General features: G+C 38.4%; 1 pseudogene; it reads right to left on the bottom strand.

Moving 5' to 3' along the window:
* Positions 1–9246: 9246 nt before the first annotated feature.
* The window catches only part of LOC128047532 (nicotinamide/nicotinic acid mononucleotide adenylyltransferase 1-like), a 45274-nt pseudogene continuing 31881 nt past the window's right edge, over positions 9247–22639 (bottom strand).

Below are 22639 nucleotides of genomic sequence, written 5' to 3'. Positions count from 1 at the left end.
ATGCACTAGCAACTGCTTACATACCAACAATTGATATGTGACCATCAGATCATTGAGATCCTCACTTAGAAATAAAACTTTTATATTTGGCATAAGCTATTTCATGCACTTTGGAGTAATAAAATGGCATTTATTTGTTTTTTAAAAATCCATTTATTTTATAACCTCAAATTGGCTTTCTCCCATTCTTTCAATTACTTTCAAGCTCTGACGTACAAGATTGCATAAGATGCAGTCTTAATGTAATAAAACATAATTCTGGCTAAGTCATCGGGAAGAACTCTTTCTGTCCAACTCATTGGACATTATCACAGCTTTGTGCTTAGTTTAAAAATATATAGAATTTAGTATGTCAGAAGCAGAACTTGAGGTATTGAAGGGTAACGTATTTCACAGAGTAATAGTAACTTTAAATTTCTAAAACCCTACTCTATATATAGAGTAATATGCAATAGAAGATTTGTAAACCAACCTCTTCTTTAACCAGCTCACCGAACTAACATGATCTCTACAAAGCACACTGATAGACAACTCCGCAGTATGCACTTCTAATTAAGTTGTCTGCACTGAGACTCAGTTGTATTTTTCCCCAAATCTATTTACACGGGTTCTATTTGTTCGTTGTTATGTAATTTAATCAAGTAGTTTAGAAGTCCTTATGAGTACAAGAAGAGAGTTGTTTTTATGAAAACTTAGTGCAATGAATTACTTTTGAGTCAAGTGGATAAGCTAAGAGGAAAATTTTAGTTTTTCATAAAATTATAGATTCTAAAAGAATTCTGTACTCATCAGACGGTTTTGCAAATATCTAAATTCCTTAAAGAACCCACTAAAGTTAATGAAACTTGAAAAGTTAGATGAAGTATTATAAGTGTGGTTTTTGCAAGAAAGATGACAGGAAACTCACATAAGCCAAGGTGCAGAGTCCAAGAGGAGGCCATGACTGCATAAAAGATTGACTTAACAGTTCATGTTTTTACATCTGAAGTTTAAATAAAATAGTGAAAGTTTCCACATGTATTGTTATTATTCCTTACTCACTTTTAAATTTCACCCACAGATCACTAGTTTTAAGAGCATAGAATAAGAACACTTCTACTTAACAGATTCTACCTGGGCCAGTTCTAAATCAAATTGTAAATTAGGAGAATTTTTCCTTTCCTCTTAGAATCACACTTCATCTAACCTGCCTGCTTCTCTCCCCAACCCTGCTCCCATTGGCAATCAGTACTATGGGGTCTAATTTAGTGGTGTTAAAACTAGATTGAGAATCAGAATTATCTGGGGAGCTTTAGAAATAAAGACTTCTCCAGAAGCCAGTCTCCAAAGGTACACTTTTAGATGGAAGATAAGGTCCAGAGATCTGCTATTTATAAAGCTTTCTAGATGATTCTCAATACCAGCCAGGTTTGGGGGATGCTGCCCAATTGCACTGAAGAATAAGTGACAACAAATTGAGCGAAGCAAATCAAAGACAGTGTCATATGATATTCCACTTATATACAAAATCCAAAAAGAATTGATACAAATGAACTTACAAAGAGCTTATTTACAGAAACACATTTACAGACTTAGAGAATGAATTTTTGGTTACCAGGGAGGGAAGTAGGGGGATAGGATAGTTGGGGAATGTGGGACTGATATACACATACTGCTTTATTTAAAATGAATAACCAACCAGGACCTATTGAATAGCACAGAGAACTCTGCTCAATATTATGTAACAACCTAAATGGGGAAAGAATTTGAAAAAGAATTAGGTACATGTATTTGTATAACTCAGTCTCTCTGCTGCATCTCTGAAACTATCACAACATTCTTAATCAACTACATTCTGATATAAAATAAAAAATTTTTTAAAAAGAATAAATGACAAAGAGTAGTTTTAAAAGTTACCTGGTAGGACAAAATGCCAGAAGAACTGCAGATATATATGATTGACATTTCATCATAAAATGTTAGTGCTTTAGAAAAAAAAACAACAAAACTTCATGGAGAGGGGAAAAAAGAGCCTGGAAGGAAAAAATAAGCCTCTTAACTCACATTTTAAGATGGTGCTCAACAAAAGTTAAAGTGCATTTTCTTTAAAGCAAATAGGTTCTTTAAGGAATTTAGACATTTGCAAAGCTGTCTAATGAGTACAGAATTTTTAGAACCTATAATTTTATGAAAAACTAAAAATTTTCCATTTCGCTTATCCATTTGACTTTAAGGCAATTCAAATGTTCAAACAAATTTTAATAAAAACAATTCTCTTTTTATACTCACATGGTTGTTGTTGTGTTTTTAATTCCCAATTATTTAAAAATTCTTTCATTTTATATTAGACTATAGTTGATCTCTATATCCCTTCTCCTGTATCTCTGGATATCTCTCACATTCATATGCCCGAAGAATCTTACTGTGTTGCCCAGTCAGCATTCAGTATGGTGTGTCTTTGGGGGCAAGCTCTTGTGTCAAGTTATCTTATGGGTTACAGGTCAAGTGTAAATTATAGATAAGTGAGTATCTTTGAGTCATTTGCCACTCCCTAGAATATTTTGTTAATTGTGCCAGGGTAATGAGGTCATGTGATATAAAGTATAGCGACATATTCATAGGGAATCACTTTACATTGCTTTTTTCAGAGCTGGATTGTACATGGCGGATCCTCAGGTTATTGTGATAGTACATTGGAATATCAGAATCAATCAATAAATACAGATTTAAGGTGGAATATATAAAAATAATTATAATACAATTGCTTGTATAAACTTATCTGAATTTATACTAATAACATGACCAAATTTGAGTGAAAGGATAAAATGGGAGGAAAAGCATAGATGTTTAATTGTAAGTTTTGAATGGATAGAGATTCCTCCCTTTAAGTCATCATTGCAACATGAATAGCTTTTAAAATATGTACTCACTTAAAAGGAATCTCTCTCCATTTATTTCTACTCTTTCTGACATTCATAAATCCAACTATTTTTGAAATGAAGCAAAAAATTTATAAGCATACATTATGAAATATGAAGAATCCTGGGACTAACTGACCGCTTCAGTGATTATGAAGACTGTAAACTATTTTAAAAAGCAGATTTTTCACTGTTCTTCATTAAGGTCTGATTACCTCGCCCATTAGCATTTGGCTCTTTTATTATTATGATTGTGAAATGCTGTAGATGTTACCACTAATGGGTAAAGAAAGTTGACATGGTGATCTTGATTAACTCATCAATAATCATTTGGAATAATTTTTCTTCATTCAGTGAGTGAATGGATCATTCACGTGCCCTATAATAATTGTATACATTGAGGTGCAGGAAATTAGCATAAAATTATCTACCCTGGAGAGCTAGTTTCCACTTCTAATACCACTAAAATTTGGTTCAGACTAACATTTGAAAGCTTTATCAAATGAGTGAAATAAAGAGATGATTCCTTGGCCGTTTTTCTCATAATGCTGTTATTAGTACAACCTTTCATTTTTAGGGTTCCACACTAATTAAGAGCAAGATTAGAAATGTAACAGAACACCTAAATCTTCTTTCTTGCTACTTTGTTTTTGATAAGGGGAAAATATCTAGAGGTCTTATAAAACAATATAATAAGGACTCTCAATAAATCCCATGGATAGAGGAGCCTGGTGGGCTACAGTCCATGGGGTCGCTAAGAGTCAGACACGACTGAGCGACTTCACTTTCACTTTTCACTTTCATGCATTGGAGAAGGAAATGGCAACCCACTCCAGTGTGCTTGCCTGGAGAATCCCAGGGACGGGGGAGCCTGGTGGGCTGCCGTCTATGGGGTTACACAGAGTCAGACGCGACTGAAGCAACTTAGCAGTAGCGTAAATAAAAAAAATCAAATAAAGATATCATTCCACTCTTCTTCCACTGATTAAGAAAGAAAATGGTGGCTTTTCAATTCCAATTCTTAAAATGGAATTGAGATTCTTAAGTGAGTTTATTGTAGTTTAGCCTTCCTGTCTCAGCTACTGCCAAATAACTTAGAAATGCAAACTTGGTGCTGCTGCTGCTGCTGCTAAGTCACTTCAGTCGTGTCCAACTCTGTGCGACCCCATAGATGGCAGCCCACCAGGCTCCTCCGTCCCTGGGATTCTCCAGGCAAGAACACTGGAGTGGGTTGCCATTTCCTTCTCCAATGCATGAAAGTGAAAATTGAAACTGAAGTCGCTCAGTCGTGTCTGACTCTTCGCGACCCCATGGACTAAAGCCCACCAGGCTCCTCCGTCCCTGGGACTTTCCAGGCAAGAGTACTGGAGTGGATTGCCGTTGCCTTCACCGAAACTTGGTTCTACAAGTGTCTTAACAATCACCTCATCTAATCCAGAATGAAAAACTGAGAGACTGATTTACACAAAGTCATTTATTCAGTAGATAGCAAGATGGAACCCCTTACCCAGATCTTCTAAGACGTCATTGCCATGAACACCTTGAATCTGGCACGAACCCAGACATGAAGATAGTATGGAAAAGTTGGCTAGGGGACACAGGGAGAGATGTCCACATTGTTTTTCCCTCCTTAGCAATCTCTCCTTAATCAGCTCAGGAATGTATTGATTCTGGCTCGTCTGTTCTTTTTCAGGAACTTAGACAATGACTTCAGCTGTTATCTTATCTCATTAAGATCTTGGCACTATAAATCTATTTGTTTTCAGGTACAGGTGAGCATATAGATACTGACTGACATAATCTGCAGGATTTGATTTCTGGTTGTCCTTCCAGTCATGATTTCCCTCGGTTGGTTCAAGCAAATTATAACCAGTCTGGGGTCACTGGTGCCATTCCTCTACGACAGGCTGTATTTTGTTTCGTGGCCACAGACTGGACTTTGAACTCTCACCAGGCATCTCACAAAGAGACGGCCTACTCTACAATGTGGGGAGGGTGTGAGGGGATCAGTGACTTACAAACAACTTGATGTTCGTTACATGACAATTGGCACTGATTCGAGTGCTGCCATATATAACTAGATACTGATACCCTGTGGCATTTTGGCAAAATGCATATTGCCAGGACTTTGGGACAAGTGATGGGCAACAGAAATATAGTACAGGCAACAGATAATTTAAAATGTGTTAGTTGCCACATAAAAAAAATAGTTTCTACTATTTTTACAGGAAATAGATGAATTGATATTAATAATAAATTTTATTTAACCCATTATGTCCAAAATGTTATAATTTCAACATGCAATCAATGTAAAAGTTATTGAGATATTCTTATATTCATACTGTCTTCAAAATCTAGTATAGATTTTATATTTATAGAATATCATGTCAATGTATGCATAATATTTACAATTTAAAAAGATTCCTATACCCAAGCTGTTCCAAATGTACTTAAAAGCTTTCCAACAACTTAATCAATTATCTAAAAATCATTTCCTTTAATATTTTACATCTACATTGACAAAACTGTTTTTTAAGACAACTTAATTTGACTTTGAAGCAAAAGCATATCAGTTTCAAAGCTACATCTGTCCAAGATAAATTGACTCCCTCCTATATCCTTTCAGGATTATTAACATCCCATTCAAAAAAGTCTTTAATAAATTGAAATACAACTTTAAATTTATCATGTGTTAAAATTTTTTTTTACTTTTGGCAGCCAATTTTCATGAAATTACTCTACATATTGATTCATGTTATTAAAAATCATCATTACTTTGTATTATGAAAGTTTTCATTTCAACATAAATTGTTCTGTCTAGCTTGAATTTTCCTTTTTCTTGGAGTTTCAAATTTAACTCATTCATATGCCTTGTAATAACAGGGTGAAAATGTAAATCCCACTGGCCATTTTTTCCTTTGATTATTGAATACTTGGAAAGCATTCCTTTTTTCCAAGACAATCAGAGTTAATACAGTAAATGTGTAAAGCTCATCCACAACTCAACCAGTGAGCATTGGCAAAGAACATAAGATCATTAAACTCATTGTCTTCTATTTCTTTCAACAGTTCCATAAACCTCTGATGATTCATAGCATTTGCACATATATTAAAAGATTTTAACAATTATATCAGTAACAGTCATAGAGTCTGCCTCAGTAAACCGAGTACATGAATTTTCAATAGATATCTTACATGTCGTGTAAGGAAAATTTTAGTCACTTGTTTTAAAATTCCAATAAATTTGAATTTTTTACCTAATGCAATTGGAGCACCATCCACTATGATTAAAATATAATTTTTTTTTTCTAAATCTAGCTGAAACTCCTCTTTGACAGATATAGAACACTCAAAGATGTACATCATGAGTTTGATTTTAGGTCACAAACTGACAACATTTCCTTAAGAAAAATGTAAATTCAGAATTAACTGGGCAGTCTCTCTCATGTAGCATGGTATTTTAAGTTAACGAAAAACATTTGCAGTTTTTCAAAGTTTGAATCAAATGACCTTATTTTTAGAATGTTCACATTTGGGCATCTATTTGGCATCATAATTAAAGATCTCTCACCTTTTGTAAAATATTGTGTTTAGTCTTTTCCTTATAGTTTTCTATCAAAGTCCCCATAACTGAAATAATAATTTATTTTACTATTGATCTATTGTATGTGTGTGTATGCACGTGCGTTTGAATGTGTTCAAGAATCTAAGCAGTTTTACAGCTGGCCAAAGTTAAAACTCAGGTTTAAAAAGCTTTATCAGGCAACTTATTTCATCAAGCTGTTTGTTAAGAGGAAACTTCATATCAATTTCACTACAGTTTGCTAAAAAATCTCTGAATACTGTCCATTTTATAATCTTAAAAAGCAGTTTTTTACACAAACAACAGCTTTTTCTCTTTGCTTTGCCACAGCAAATAGCAAATGCCTTTCACTGTGAAAATATGTAACAACCTTCTTCCAGTCTTTTCTTCCCTTCCCTGTGTGCTGCCTCTGCATCTCCACTCAGTTCCCCAGTACTACGCCTTAATTTTAAAGTCCGTCCACATTTATTAATTGTCGTTGTGCAGTTGCTCAGTCGTATGGGACTCTTTGCAACCCTGTGGACTGCAGCACGCCAGGTTTACCTGCCCTTCACCATCTCCCAGAGTTTGCTCAAACTCATGTCCATTGAGTCAGTGATCCTATCCAACCATCTCATCCTCAGTCGCCCCTTCTCCTCCAGCCCTCAATCTTTCCCAGCATCAGGGTCTTTTCTAGTCAGTCAGCTGGTCTCATCAAGTGGCCAAAGTATTGGAGCTTCAGCTTCAGCATCAGGCCTTCCAGTGAATACTTGAGGTTGATTTCCTTTAAGATTGACTGGTTGGATCTCCTTGCTGTCCAAGGGATTCTCAAGACTCTTCTCCAGCACCGCAGTTCAAAAGCATCAGTTCTTTGGCGCTCAGCCTTCTTCACAGTCCAACTCTCACATCCATGCATGACTACTGGAAAAACCATACCTTTGACTAGATGGACCTTTGTCAACAAAGTAATGTCTCTGCTTTTTAACATGCTGTCTAGGTTTATTATAGCTTTTCTTCCAAGGAGCAAACATCTTTTGATTTCATGGCTGCAGTCATCATCCACAGTGACTTTGGAGGCCAGGAGAATAAAGTCCGTCACTGTTATTGTTTTCCCATTTGTTTGATCTATTTGCCATGAAGTGATGGGACCAGATGCCATGATCTTCATTTTTCCAGTGTTGAGTTGTAAGCCAATTTTTTCAGTCTCCTCTTTCACCTTCATCATGAGGCTCTTTAATTCCTCTTCACTTTCTGCCAGAAGTGTGGTGTCATCTGAATATCTGAAGTTGATATTTTCACCTAGAAAATTAATTTAGTTATATTACAATTAAAATAGTAAGCATTTCAGTTTGTATCCCTGTAATGTACAATCTGAATACAATAATCAAAGAAATGTGTTATTGTATTACATTGATGCATAGAAAAAATAATTTTAATCAATCCTTTGATTATGCGTTTATGTATAACACTGGGGAGGACACATGTGCTCAACACATCCACTATAATACAGTTAATACATGATACAAGAAAGTAGAATAAAGTCCTACCAAAACAAAAGTATTTTGCACTGCTTCATTTTTAAAATTAAAGCTAATTAAAACCAAACAATCACTTAAACATTCACTTCCTAAGTCATCCTAGCCACATACGTCTAGTGGTTACCATAATGGACAGCATAATTGTGGAACTTTGTGGACTGTATCCAGTTTGTGAATTTACCCATGTTTGTTGTTTTTGTTTGTCTTTGTTATTTCAAATTTCAGGTTACATTTTAGAGGTCCTAAACTCTTTCCTACTGACCTTGCTCGCTTCTCTAGAAACTGTTGCTTGTTGAGGATTAAGAAGTAATGAAACAATAGACATGGCATTCAGGCTTTCACAGCAGCAATGGAAAGGAATGAGAAAACATTTACATTCTCACCTGTACTTTCAATTTTTAAGAACATTCAGAATTTATTATGTTTTCTTTACAACCTGTGGGGATAAAAATTGAAAAACATTTTTTTAATATAAGGATACATTTTTTGTTAAATTAGTAAAAACCTTTTTATTTTTCTATAATTTCCATTCCTACCTATTTCTAATTCATTCATAGTCCTTCCTTGCAAGTAAATAATTTAAACATTTTTATACCTAGGTCCCTTTAAGGAGTAAAGTCTTCACCATTTCTGGCATTTTGAAATCATCAGATAGACACAGGTCAAAAAACATTTAGGTGGATTTTTCCATAGTATCTTAACATCTCTGTTCCGTGTACATAATGAGATATTGAGAATTACAAGTATATGTCATTTCCCAATATTTGATGCTTCTTATGAGACTAGACTGGACAGTCAAAGCAAAGAAGAATCTTTTAAAATGACCAAGTCCCCAGAGTTCCATGTGGCTTCCTAACCTCCCAGAAGCCCAATGTGATATCCACATTGAAGAAAATCCTCTCTGCTGTGGATCAGCTCTTATCGAGGACCTCAGTTCTTGGCCTCTGCCTCCTTCTCTCTGTTCCAGGAGAGGTTCTCTACTTTTCTTTCAGGTCTCTCCATACAGAATAGACTGGTATCTTCTTCTCCTTTACGAGATTCATCTCATGACTGAAAGAAGCTTCTCAGCCAAAGGACCCTGCTATACCACTTTAATCAAGGCCTCAGAAATTAGTTAATGAGGACATGAGTAGATAATAAAGGACAATAAAGATATTATGTCATTTGACAACAGGATGCCAGCCCTCAAGGAGGTCACAGACCAATTAAGAAAGACAAAGGACACCCTTGTGACTTGTCTTAAGAAAACTTACGTATCAGCAAGCACAAAGTAGGGTGTAGAATGGACTAAATTTTCAAAACGCTGAGGGAGACAAGATAAAGGTGTAAAGGCTCAATACCAAAAAACTTTAACTGGGGACACTGAAGCTGGCCTTATGCACAGATGTTTTTTCCATAGAACAATTTCAGGGAAACAGATGTTTACTCCATGTCCCTCTCCTCTGGATACTTTTTTTTTTTAAATACAATTTTTAAAGATTATGCTCCATTTATAGTTATTACAAAATGTTGGCAATATTTCCTGTGTTGTACAATCCATCCTTGTAGTCTTACACCCAATAGTTTATACCCCCTTACTTCCCCACTCCTCTACTGCCATTCCCCTGCACTAGTAACCACTACTTTGCTCTCTATTTCTGTGAGTCTGCTTCCTTGTTTGTTATATTCACTAGTTTGTTGTATTTTTAACTTTATTTTTAAACATGTATTTATTTATTTACTGCACTGGGTCTTAGCTGCAGTACATAGGATCTTTGCTCTTCATTGGGACATGCAGATCCTTTTTTTTTTTTTTTTTCTTCAGCATGTGGAATCTTTTAGTTGGGGCATTCGAACTCTTTAGTTGCTGCATGCTAACTCTAGTTACTGCATATAGGATCTAGTTACCTGAGCAATGATCAAACCCAGGCCACCTGCGTTGGGAGCACAGTCTTAGCCACTGGACCACCAGGAAGTCCTTGCTGTATTTTTTAGATTCTACATATAGAATACAGTATTTGTTAATTTCTGACTTATTTCACTTAGTGAGCATACTACCTGCCCAACTTTCCTAGATAAATAATTCCTCTGAGCTGAAGTGCTGAAGGGTGCTATTTAATTAGAAACGTTAATAGACAAGATTAACGTGTTAAGTTGTTTTGTTACCACCAACGATATAATTGGATTATTAGATTAGTTGATCAGTCAGCTGGTTCTGAGGGAATGGGACCCAAAGGGAAGCATTTTGACAGGAGAGTGAGGTGAGACAATGGAACCCTGGTCTGCAGGGTGCTCAGGATGGAAAGATAGCTCAGGACTCAGAGCTGAGGGAGAAGCCGAAAGACCTACAGTGCTACAAGGCAAGGCCACCAACTGGTGGGCAAGGAAGGGAAGAACGGGAAAGCATGTCCCAGCCTGCTAGAGGCCTTCGGAGTTCACAGGGCCACTCATTCGCCACCCCAATTAAAGATGCTCTGCTCTCTGCCTGGCCTTGCTGTGGTTTTCCCAAACAAAAGCGGCTTTGTTGCTGGGTGAGCACCAGGGCCTGGAAGCTGCTGTGAGTGTGTGGACTTCCTGGTTGCAGCCTTTCTCCTCTGAAGGCCTCTCTGGGACCTCTTGGTCCCAAGCCTTTTATCTCCCGTGTTTCATCTGATTCTCATTGGGTATATTCTGTAATTTGCTTTGTCAACTGCCTCTCCCAAGGAATTATTCCCTCTTGATCTTTCACTCTACAGTCCCTTTTATTGTTTGGTTCAAAATGTAGTTTTCAATTAATCTTTTAGCGTAAACACTTATCAAAAGTCAATGACTCTAAAACGTTTGTCATTAAAAAGAGCAGTTCCTTGCCTTTCCCACTTCACCCACATGCAATTATATCTTTTAGTGATTTTTTTCCCTCTAACTGACCCCCAAATTGTTACATAACATAAATATACTATTACTTAATTCTTCAATTATGGACATTGTCTATTGGCTTCTTATTAGTGTACAGGAAGGCTTAGCTCTCTTTCATATCCATCTCCTCCCTCATCCTCTCCATTAGTTATGTGATAATGTTTGGGTATTAATGTATTTTGAGTATTTTAGCTACTGATTAAGCAAATACTGCTTACTGATAAGCCACACAGTATATACTATGATTACATTCCTGATGTAATTTTTATCTCTCCTGGAGTTAATAATTACTTCATTTTTAAAATTTGCTTAGTTTAAAAATATGACCTGTTTCATGAATTTGCATGTCCCTTTGGGCAAGCACTATGTTGAGCTGCTTCTTGGCTTTTCAGTTGTGATACACATGCTTCCAAAGTAAATGCTTTCATGCTGGTCTGAGTCTTGATGGCTGTTTCTCTTTTATTCAAAACCCCATAAAACCTTGTCCTTGATGACAAAAGTTACCCCAGACCACAGGACCAAAACCAAGCTGTACACACAACTGATGCTACATAAATACGTAAATATTCCCATTTCGTTTGTTGTCCGTGATTTTGTCTATATTCAGCTCCTGCTAACACCTTTGCATATTGTAACAAACCAAGTTATACTTATCAGTGTTGCACACAATGAGGCAAAAGTCACACACCTCCTGTGAAGTGAGACCAGCCCTTTACACTGACTCTCATGGCCCTCAAGATGCAGTATAATTCTAACAACTGGAGATAAGACTTGTGGAAACCTCATCCTTCTGGAAGATAATCTTAAAGTTAGGAACAAACAGGTAGCATCTTAGAACCTGCAGAGGAAAACAGCTTGTCCCAAAGTGTGGGCCCTCACTCAGAGCTTATTGGATCTCATTTGGCACATAGTTCTATAGGAGACATGGTTATTTCATAGTCTTAAGTAAGTTAAAAGTAGTGACAAACTAAAAAGAGGTGTTAATAGAGGTAGACACAAGAGCAGCAGGAGAAAGAAAGTTGCTTGACCTTAAAGAAAGGTGGTGACTGCACCCATGAAATTATGGAGATCAGCCCTGGATGTTCTTTGGAAGAAATGATGCTAAAGCTGAAACTCCAGTACTTTGGCCACCTCATGCGAAGAGTTGACTCATTGGAAAAGACTTTGATGCTGGGAGGGATTGGGGGCAGGAGGAGAAGGGGATGATAGAGGATGAGATGGCTGGATGGCATCACCGACTCGATGGACATGAGTTTGAGTGAACTCCAGGAGTTGGTGATGGACAGGGAGGCCTGGTGTGCTGTGATTCATGGGGTCGCAAAGAGTCAGACACGACTGAGTGACTGAATTGAACTGAACTGAACTGAAAGAAAAAATAACAAAGAAAACAAAACAAAGAAAAACCAAAAAGTGAAAATCAGAATTGCGTTTAGTTAGTATCAAAGCAGATGTTTGTAATTATGACTCCCGTAATACAAAAGGCATTCTAGACATACTTCTCAAATATGAAGTCCTGGTACTTGCTAGAGTGCACATGTTTTATCTAGAAATACATGTAATATTTCACCCTTTGTGATGTCAGATAAACAGGTAGGTTAAGTTCCATTTGACCTTAATTTAGTGGCAATGCCAATGGCAAACTTCTATGGCCTGGAAAAGACCTTCTTTTTTTAATATAAATTTATTAATTTTAATTGGAGGCTAATTACTTTACAATATTGTGTTGGTTTTGCCATACATTGACATGAATCCGCCATGGGTGTACACGTGTTCCCCATCCTGAATCCCCCTCCTACCTCCCTCCCCATACCTTCCCTCTGGGTCATCCCAGTGCACCAGCCCCAAGCATCCTGTATCATGCATCAAACCTGGACTGGCAATTCATTTCACATATGATAATATACATGTTTCAATGCCATTCTCCCAAATCATCCCACCCTCTCCCTCAGAGTCCAAAAGACTGTTCTATACATCTGTGTCTCTTTTGCTGTCTCGCATACAGGGTTATCTTACTATCTTTCTAAATTCCACACATATGTGTTAGTATACTGTATTGGTGTTTTTCTTTCTGGCTTACTTCACTCTGTATAATCGGCTCCAGTTTCATCCACCTCATTAGAACTGATCCAAATGTATTCTTTTTAGTGGCTGAGTATAGTTCTCAGAAACTTTACCTACAGGGTTATAAGAAATAAATTTGAGTAAAATCAAAGGGATTTGTTTTACTCTTTGTCAACAGAACAAAGTGAAGTAATCAGAACAGACCTTCAGTTACAGAAAGCTGATGGCTATATATTATATCCCTCTTTCAAACCAAAAAATCAGAACCCGTCAGTAGAGGAGGAAGTGGCTACACTGGAACCGGGCTAGAAATGGAGAGTCACAGTCTCATGGTCACACTTGTCCACCAAAACTGGGTTGGAAATACTCCACATTAAAAAATCTATCTGGAGTGAAGCTCAGAAAAAACTTTGCTTTCCCTAAGGAGTATACATTTTCTTGTCCAAACTGAAAAACACATGTGTGATTATGTTTCTCGTCCCTCTTGACTATCAGTTTCATGGTGTAGAGAATGTATCTGCTCATTATATCCTTAGAACTTAGTACAGTGCTTGATATCTAATAGACACTTAATAAGCTGCTACTAAATTAATGCTATTGGATGATATTTCTTTTTCATGTCATCGCCAGGAAACTCTGGGCTAAATGTATAACTTACCACTACTGTGTTACTAGGTTGAATACTGTTCAGTTCTCTATTTTTCTCATTGTCCTTACTTCCTATTTTGATATTAATTCCCCCTGACATATGTTTTTATCTTTGATTATTTTATTGCATGTTTTTCACCTACATCCACCTTAAATCAAGTGTTGAACAGAGCATAAAATAATTTTTATTATTAAGAATGAGTTATTTGCTACTACCAACAGAAACATTCAGTAAGTCTGATAAGAATTGCCTAATTCTAAAAAGACTAATTATAATTACTGTCACCTAATTTTTCCTAGATTAAAATACTGAGAAGGACTTGAGATTTTCCTTGGAACTTATACCCACTTACTCTAATGGTAGCCAACAGTTACTAAATATTAGTCTCTATGCCAGACATCTCACTTGTACTAACTCATTTAATCTTCACAACTCCTCTCAGGCACTAAGAATGTGTCTCAAAGAAGGAAAGACAGTGTTACTAAAAGTGGATGATTATCTGATTCATCAATAAGGAATTTATCAGTCCATAACACAGTATAACAAAAGTCCATTACAATAGCAGATTGGATAAGTAAAGGCTTATTTTTCTTTGGCAAAAAAAAAAAAAAAAATCAACTGGAAGGTATTTCAAAGTTGGCAAAGAAAATCTACAGTGCTATCAGACTCAGACTCTTATCTTTCCATTAAGCATCTTTTGTACATCATCATGCCCTTTGCTTCATGGTCCAAGATGGCAGCACTATCTCTGTTCTTACATCTGCAGTCTGGTAGGAAGCAAGGGAAAGGCAAGAGGCAAAAAGTGTTTGCTAGCTGAGCGTGTTTCCTTTAACACAAGAACAACAGCTTTTCCTAGATGCCTCACCAGATGGCTTTCACTTATCTCATTGGCCAGAATGAGGTCACATCACTGTTCCTTTTGCTTATAAGAGAAGTTGGGAAATGTGGTTTGACACAGAGGTAAAGAATTGGCTGCCAGTGTTGGAGACATGGGTTTGATCCCTGGATTGGGAAGATCACCTGGAATAGGAAATGGCAACCCACTCAGTATTCTTGCCTTGAGAACCCTCTGGACAGAGGAGCCTGGCAGACAAGACTGAGTGACTGAGCACATATGGGAAATGTGTTTCTAGGCAAGGCATATTGCTATCCCAAGCAGAATCAAAGTCCTATGTCTCCCCTCTCCCTCGCCCCTCTCCTCCCGCCTCTCTCCCTTCCCTTCCCTTCCCTCCCCATTTTCAACCTCCTAACATGAATCTCTGGAGAACTCCTCTCTCCCCTCTCCCCTCTCCCCCTCTATCAACGGTATCTCTAATGTTCTCAAATATGAGTAAGCAATAGTAATATATCATGGAAATTAAAAGAAGGTCAGACTGTATAGAAATAATAGAGTTGAGTCTACTTTTATTCTAGTGTTACTTAAGCATAAGAAAAAATTTTGGTTTTCACTGTGCTAAAGGTGTATAACCAATGCCTTACATACGATCATATATGTTATAATGTCTCTGTGCATTGAGATATCACCAGATATTCTGTACTAAGAGAATTTCTGATGTGCCTTGCAGATATCCTCATCCATAAAGGCTTAAAATTCATCAGTGTATTTAAATCTTCACACATACACAAAGACAAAAAAAAAAAGTAGTGTTAAGCAGTCAGGACTCAAGTGAGTGAAGAGCATTTAGTGATAATCAGGATTAATTTTGAGGAAGATGATACTGTTAGGGCATTAGAAAGAATAAACAACAGACATAATGAAATATCTGCAGCATTTTTTTTTTCCATTTATGTGGAGGGAGTTGTTTTCCCAACAAGATGTGATATCTTGTTATATAAATATTAAATATAATTCTTATAATGACAATGGGGAAGAAAACTTCAAACACTCTATGGTTTAAATTAAGTTTATCTCCTTCATCCAAATCCCTCTTTAGCTAGATACTACTGCTGCTGCTGCTGCTGCTGCTGCTACTGCTGCTAAGTCACTTCAGTCGTGTCCGACTCTGTGCGACCCCAGAGACGGCAGCCCACCAGGCTCCCCCATCCAAATTGTAAAAGATTGGAATCTAAGAATGGGTTGAAGAAGTTTTTTGAATGACATCGTGATGCAATATAAGTGCTCAGTAGTATTCTCTACAGAAAAATAACTTAAAGTATATAAATATTAACAAATAACTTTCAAATGATCAGAACTAGATAGCTGAAATGAAGGCATTGGGTCTTTTAGAAGATGTTAATTGCATTCTGCTTTTCATTTTATCTCCTTGGGTGTGATTGGTTTTTACAGGAGCATGGTTTGAGGGAGAATTCAAGGTATTTGGTTTCTGTGAGGCCAGCAGTTCTGTGCTTTTATCATGTCCCAATCAGGATACATTCTCTCCCTTCTCTCCACTGTTGAAAATCTGTTTTCTTCAAGCCTGCACCTTCAGAATCTTCCCTGATACCCTCTGTCTACCCCTCTTCACTTCCCTATATCTAGTTGAGTTCATTATGGTGTCGTCTGTATCATGACCTTTTAATTTATCATACAAACTAGGACTATTAAATATTATGCTAGCTCAACAAAAGTCAACCAGGAGTAACCAAGACAACCTAGGTGTGTGGTCACCCGACTTATTTGGTCCAGAAACCAGTTATATTCCTGTAACTGTCAAGAGGTCAAAATCATAAAAGTGGGTTCATATTTCTTCTGGAAAGTTCCTTCTCAGTTATGTCTGACTCTTTGTGACCCATGGACTGTAGCCTACCAGGCCCCTCTATCCATGGGATTTCCCAGGCAAGAATACTGGAATGGATTGCCATTTCCGTCCCCAGGAGATCTTCACAATCCAGAGACCGAACCCAGGTGTCCTGCATTGTAGGTGGTTTCTTCACCCACTGAGCCACAAGAGTTGTCTCCTAAATCCTATTTGCATTTAGACACATATCTGTCTGGACATCACCTGTACATTAAGAAAACTTCCTTTTTGAGTTTTGTCTCTCATTTGATGGCCATATCTTCACCAAAAAACAAAACAAAACACCTTTACAGACTTCATGTGACAAGGGGTGGGAGAGGATTCTGGTCTATCTGCTGGGGTCACAAACCAGCTAAGAGGCGGACCCCCTCTTAGCAGCACCAGGCACACAGTTAAAATTCCTACCTCAGCAAAGTACCAAATTGATGTCATGATCCTCCTTGTCATTTCTCACAAGGTAAATCATGAATGTTGAATGTATAGTAATTATATAGTGCCTGGATTCTTTGAGATTCAAAATGTCATGGTGTCAGTGAAGTCCTTGTTCAAGCATTTGAGCTGCTATCCTGCTAGTTCTTAGAAAAAAGCTGTAGACTAGTCCGCAGGAATCCCAGTGACCGATTTCCTCAAAGAGATAGAGTGGCTTTTTTCTATCTATGTGTTAATATTTAAGACTATTTATGCCCAGGACTCCAGCTTTCTCCTCACCACCAAATTTCTGGAAGACTTGTGCTTGCTGTACATTTCTCACTCCACAACCTTCCGGCTCCCTCACCCTCTGTACCCCGAAAACTGTTCTGACAAGGGCCAGCAGTGCTTGGGAAAGTCACTGGAAACTTTTTCAGGTTTTATTTGATATGAACTCTTCCCACTGACCAATTTTTCTTTGATGTTTTCTTCCTTTGGCTTCTGGCATGTCTCTTTCTTCTGGTTTTTGGTCTTATCTACTGACCTTCTCAGAGAAGGCAATGGCACCCCACTCCAGTACTCTTGCCTGAAAATCCCATGGATGGAGGAGCCTGGTAGGCTGCAGTCCATGGGGTCGCTAAGAGTTGTACATGACTAAGCAACTTCACTTTCAGTTTTCACTTTCATACATTGGAGAAGGAAATGGCAACCCACTCCAGTGTTCTTGCCTGGAGAATCCCAGAGAAGGGGGAGCCTGGTGGGCTGCTGTCTCTGGGGTCGCACAGAGTCGAACATGACTGAAGTGACTTAGCAACTGACCTTCTATCTTCAGTCACCTCTTGAGTATCAGTGTTCTCCAGGTTCTGTTTGGGGCTATCCTTTCTCCCCACCCTCACATTCTTCCTTGGCAAACACAGTGATTCCTACAGCTTCAACCACTACTAAAAAAACAGTGATGATGCGTTGTAGATTTTCTAAACAGCACAAAATTAATCCACTTTACTTCTATTGTAAAAATTGCTCTCATTATACAGTTAAATGGGATTTAATTTTTAGAATTTCATGGAATTTCTCCCATAAATATCAGATCCCCCTGTCTGCATAACCTGTCACATTATCCTTTGTGTATGAATTTTTGGTTAGGTAGTTTATCTGAGTTCAAATCTCAACTCTACCACTTACTAGTATGAACTTGGACAATGAATTATGTAACCTCTCTGTGCCTCTCCGGCTTCCTTGTCCCATAAAATGGGGTTAATAATAGGAAATCCTACCTCGTGTAGTTATAGGGAAGATTACAAGAGCTAAATTGTATGCAAAGTATTTGGAACATGCCTAGCATTTGAAGTCCTGCTAGCTGTTGTTATTTTATGTGGTCACCTTACCTATATAGTGAAGACTCCTATGATTTTGTGTGAGATCTATCATCTTTCATGAGCATTAAATGACCTGTTCACATGGAGATCCCCTAGATACCTCAATTGAAACATGTCAAATCAACACTAAATTTGTCCTTTTTCCCCAATTGGCCCCCTCTTCTTTTCCTTGTTTGCATGAATGGTATCAGTTATCACTCTCCACCCAGTCATGAAATATCAGTTTTACTCTTGACTGCTTGCTTTCTCCATCTAATTGGTCATGTTGCTTCTGCCTTCCAAATTGCAGAGACTGGACCCATTTCTCCGCTGTCACCCGTCATCTCCCTTCCTTTTCTAATTCAACATACTTCAGGTCAGTAGGCTGCCCACATTGTTGTTGTTGTTGTTTCAGTCGCTAAGTCATGTCTAACTCTGCAACTCCACAAACTGCAGCACTCCAGGCTTCCCTATCCTTCACTATCTCCTGAAGTTTGCTCAAACTCCTGTCCATTGAGTTGGTGATGCCATCCAACCACCTCATTCTCTGCCACCCCCTTTTCCTCCTGCCTTCAATCTTTCTCAGTCTCAGGGTCTTTTCCAGTGAGTCAGATCTTTACATCAGGTGGCCCAAGTATTGGAGCATCAGCTGTAGCATTAGTCCTTCCAATGAATATTCAGAGTTGATTTCCTTTAAGATTGACTGGTTGGATCTCTTTGCAGTCCAAGGTCACATTACTCCACTGTTAACAGTCTTTCAAGGCACTTCGCTGTCTGTAACAGGGCTATGCAATATAATTTTCTGCAGTGATGTTAATCTGTGCTCTCCAGTACGATTGCCACTAGACACATGTGGCTACTGAGTACTTGAAATGTGGCTCACAGAACGGAGGAGATGAATTTTTAATTGTGTTTAATTTTGATTAGTTTAAACATAAGTAACCTCCAAAACTTGTGGCTACCAAATTGGACAGGAGAGCTCTAGAGGATAGAGTTCACCCAACCTGGCTTGGAAAACCTATATTCCCCATCCCCTATACCCTACCCCAATAGTCTGCTTATTTTGTGCTTTTATACATCCGTGTTTTTGTGTATGTTGTGCTCTTTGCCTACCAGGTCTTTCTTACCTTCTCAATCTGATGAACTTTTTTGTTTTTTGACAAACCTGATGTTAATTTGCTAATGATTTTTACCAAACTTTTAAGTTTTAGTTTATGAGACAGGATCATAATTACTTTCCTCCATTACTAATACCCTGATTATTTCAAATTCCAAAAATGGAAGTCCAAAATATCATGCTGTATAGTTTCTTAGGAGTTAGCTTCTGTAGTGTTTTTCTGCAAAGGAGCCAGGATAACCCCCAAATGCCTCTCTTCATGCTGCTGCTGCTGCTGCTAAGTCGCTTCAGTCATGTCCAGCTCTGGGCAACCCCATAGCCGGCAGCCCACCAGGCTCTGCCATCCCTGGGATTCTCTAGGCAAGAACACTAGAGTGATATGCCATTTCCTTCTCCAATGCATGAAAGTGAAAAGTGAAAGTGAAGTCACTTAGTCCTGTTCGACCCTCAGCAACCCCATGGACTGCAGCCTTCTAGGCTCCTCTGTCCATGGGATTTTCCAGGCAAGAGTACTGGAGTGGAGTGCCATTGCCTTTTCTGCTCTTCATTCATAGAGCCATACAAATTATATATTTCACTAAACAAAGCTAGTGGAGGTGATGGAATTCCAGTAGAACTATTTCAAATCCTGAAAGATGATGCTGTGAAAGTGCTGCACTCAATATGCCAGCAAATTTGGAAAACTCAGTAGTGACCACAGGACTGGAAAAGTCAGTTTTCATTCCAATCCCAAAGAAATGCAATGCCAAAGAATGCTCAAACCTCCACACAATTGCACTCATCTCACACACTAGTAAAGTAATGCTCAAAAGTCTCCAAGCCAGGCTTCAGCAATATGTGAACCGTGAACTTCCAGATGTTCAAGCTGGTTTTAGAAAAGGCAGAGGAACCAGAGATCAAATTGCCAACATCTGCTGGATCATGGAGAAAGCATGAGAGTTCCAGAAAAACATCTATTTCTGCTTTATTGACTATGCCAAAGCCTTTGACTATGTGGATCACAATAAACTGTGGAAAATTCTGAAAGAGATGGGAATACCAGACCACCTAACCTGCCTCTTGAGAAATCTGTATGCAGGCCAGGAAGCAACAGTTAGAACTGGACATGGAACAGCAGACTGGTTCCAAATAGGAAAAGGAGTACGTCAAGGCTGTATATTGTCACCCTGCTTATTTAACTTATATGCAGAGTAAATCATGAGAAACGCTGGACTGGAAGAAGCACAAGCTGGAATCAAGATTGCTGGGAGGAATATCAATCACCTCAGATATGCAGATGACACCACCCTTATGGCAGAAAGTGAAGAGGAGCTAAAAAGCCTCTTGATGAAAGTGAAAGAGGAGAGTGAAAAAGTTGGCGTAAAGCTCAACATTCAGAAAACAAAGATCATGGCATCTTGTCCCATCACTTCATGGGAAATAGATGGGGAAACAGTGGAAACAGTGTCAGACTTTATTTTGAGGGGCTCCAAAATCACTGCAGATGGTGACTGCAGCCATGAAATTAAAAATCGTTTACTCCTTGGAAGAAAAGTTATGACCAACCTAATTAGCATAATCAAAAGCAGAGACATTACTTTGCCGACTAAGGTCTGTCTAGTCAAGGCTATGGTTTTTCCAGTGGTTGTGTATGGATGTGAGTTGGACTGTGAAGAAGGCTGAGTGCTGAAGAATTGATGCTTTTGAACTGTGGTGTTGGAGAAGACTCTTGAGAGTCCCTTGGACTGCAAGGAGATCCAACCAATCCATTCTGAAGGAGATCAACCCTGGGATTTCTTTGGAAGGAATGATGCTAAAGCTGAAGCTCCAGTACTTTGGCCACCTCATGCGAAGAGTTGACTCATTGGAAAAGACTTTGATGCTGGGAGGGATTGGGGGCAGGAGGAGAAGGGGACGACCAAGGATGAGATGGTTGGATGGCATCACTGACTCAATGGATGCGAGTCTGAGTGAACTCTTGGAGTTGGTGATGGACAGAGGCCTGGCGTGCTGCAATTCATGGGGTTGCAAGGAGTCGGACACAACTGAGCAACTGAACTGAACTGATGGACAAGATCTGGTACCAAGTAATGAATGCTCTGACTCCTTCTGAGGGCTTGTTGGGTCTTTGTGGACAAGATGTCACTAGTGATCCGCTCATTCACCAGCTGAATATTGTTCCAGTGTTTCCACAGCACATCAGGTTCATAGTTGAATTTCTGAGCATCATTTCTAGCCCTAGTAATACATATGAGCTCATAGTTTCCCACAATTTGGGTGAAATCCTCATTCTTCCATAGATTGAGAATACCAAAGGACTCTGATGTATCTGCCCCACACAGCAACATTACCTTTGGAACACCTTTTGTTTTTGGCCCCAGGGATTTCTTCTGACTAAAATCTTGACTTTGTTAAGCTCACTTCCTCTTCCATTCAGGTCTTTCTAGCATAGATGAACCTTACTGGGGATCATAGCTACTAGCCTCCAGTTTTTCTTGATGGAGTCTGAGCTCCTTAGCAGTCTCTAGCCACTCCTTCTGAAGACTTTTGTGTGTATCCACTTCCACTCACTTTAAGTTCTTAGTAGCACGTGATCTGATGAACTCTTATTCAGCTTTGCAATGTAGATGAGATGTCAGTTTCTCTCAGAAGCCTTTTCTGACATCCAATGCAGAGGCGCACAGATTTACTTTTTCTTCTGTGCTCCCTTGCACTTTGTGTTTATCACTGTTGTAGTAGTTGTACCACGTTATGTTTTAGCTATTTCTCTTCTCCTGAAAAGATTGTTGATCCTTGTAAAACAGTTCCTAATTCAGTATCTCAGACTTATTAAACATGCAAATGTGCTGCTGTTTAATCGCTAAGTTGTGTCTGACTCTTTGCCACTGCATGGACTGCAGCCCGCGAGGCTCCTCTGTCCATGGGATTTCCCAGGCAAGAATACTGCAACGGGTTGCCATTTCCTTCTCCAGGGGATTGTCCCAACACAGGGATTGAACCCATGTCTCCTGCTTGGCAGGTGGATTCTTTTACCGCTGAGCCATCTGGGAAGCCCTATTACACATGTGTTGAATGCATAAATAAATGAAATATTGAAAACTATACCTAAACTTTGGGTTCCTGGGCATTAGCAGTCTTGTATTTTTCTCATCTTTAATCTCCTTCAGTCATTGGTACAGTGCCTGTCAAAATACCAGTCGAAACAACTGATTTTGAAATGGGTTGGCCAGCACTCCAGTGTTCACAACAGCACTATTTACAAAAGCCAAGACATGGAAGAAACCTAAGTGTCTGTCAACAGATAAAGGAAGATATGGTATATATACACAATGGAATATTTACTCAGCCAAGAAAAATAATGAAATAATACCATTTACAGCAACATGGATAGATTTAGAGATTATAATACTAAGTGAAGTAAGTTAGACAGAGAAAGACAAATATCATATGATACCACTTAA

This window comes from Budorcas taxicolor, chromosome 5, assembly GCF_023091745.1.
Source record: "Budorcas taxicolor isolate Tak-1 chromosome 5, Takin1.1, whole genome shotgun sequence".
Taxonomy (NCBI): Eukaryota; Metazoa; Chordata; class Mammalia; order Artiodactyla; family Bovidae; genus Budorcas; species Budorcas taxicolor.
This window is presented reverse-complemented; position numbering and strand designations above follow the sequence as displayed.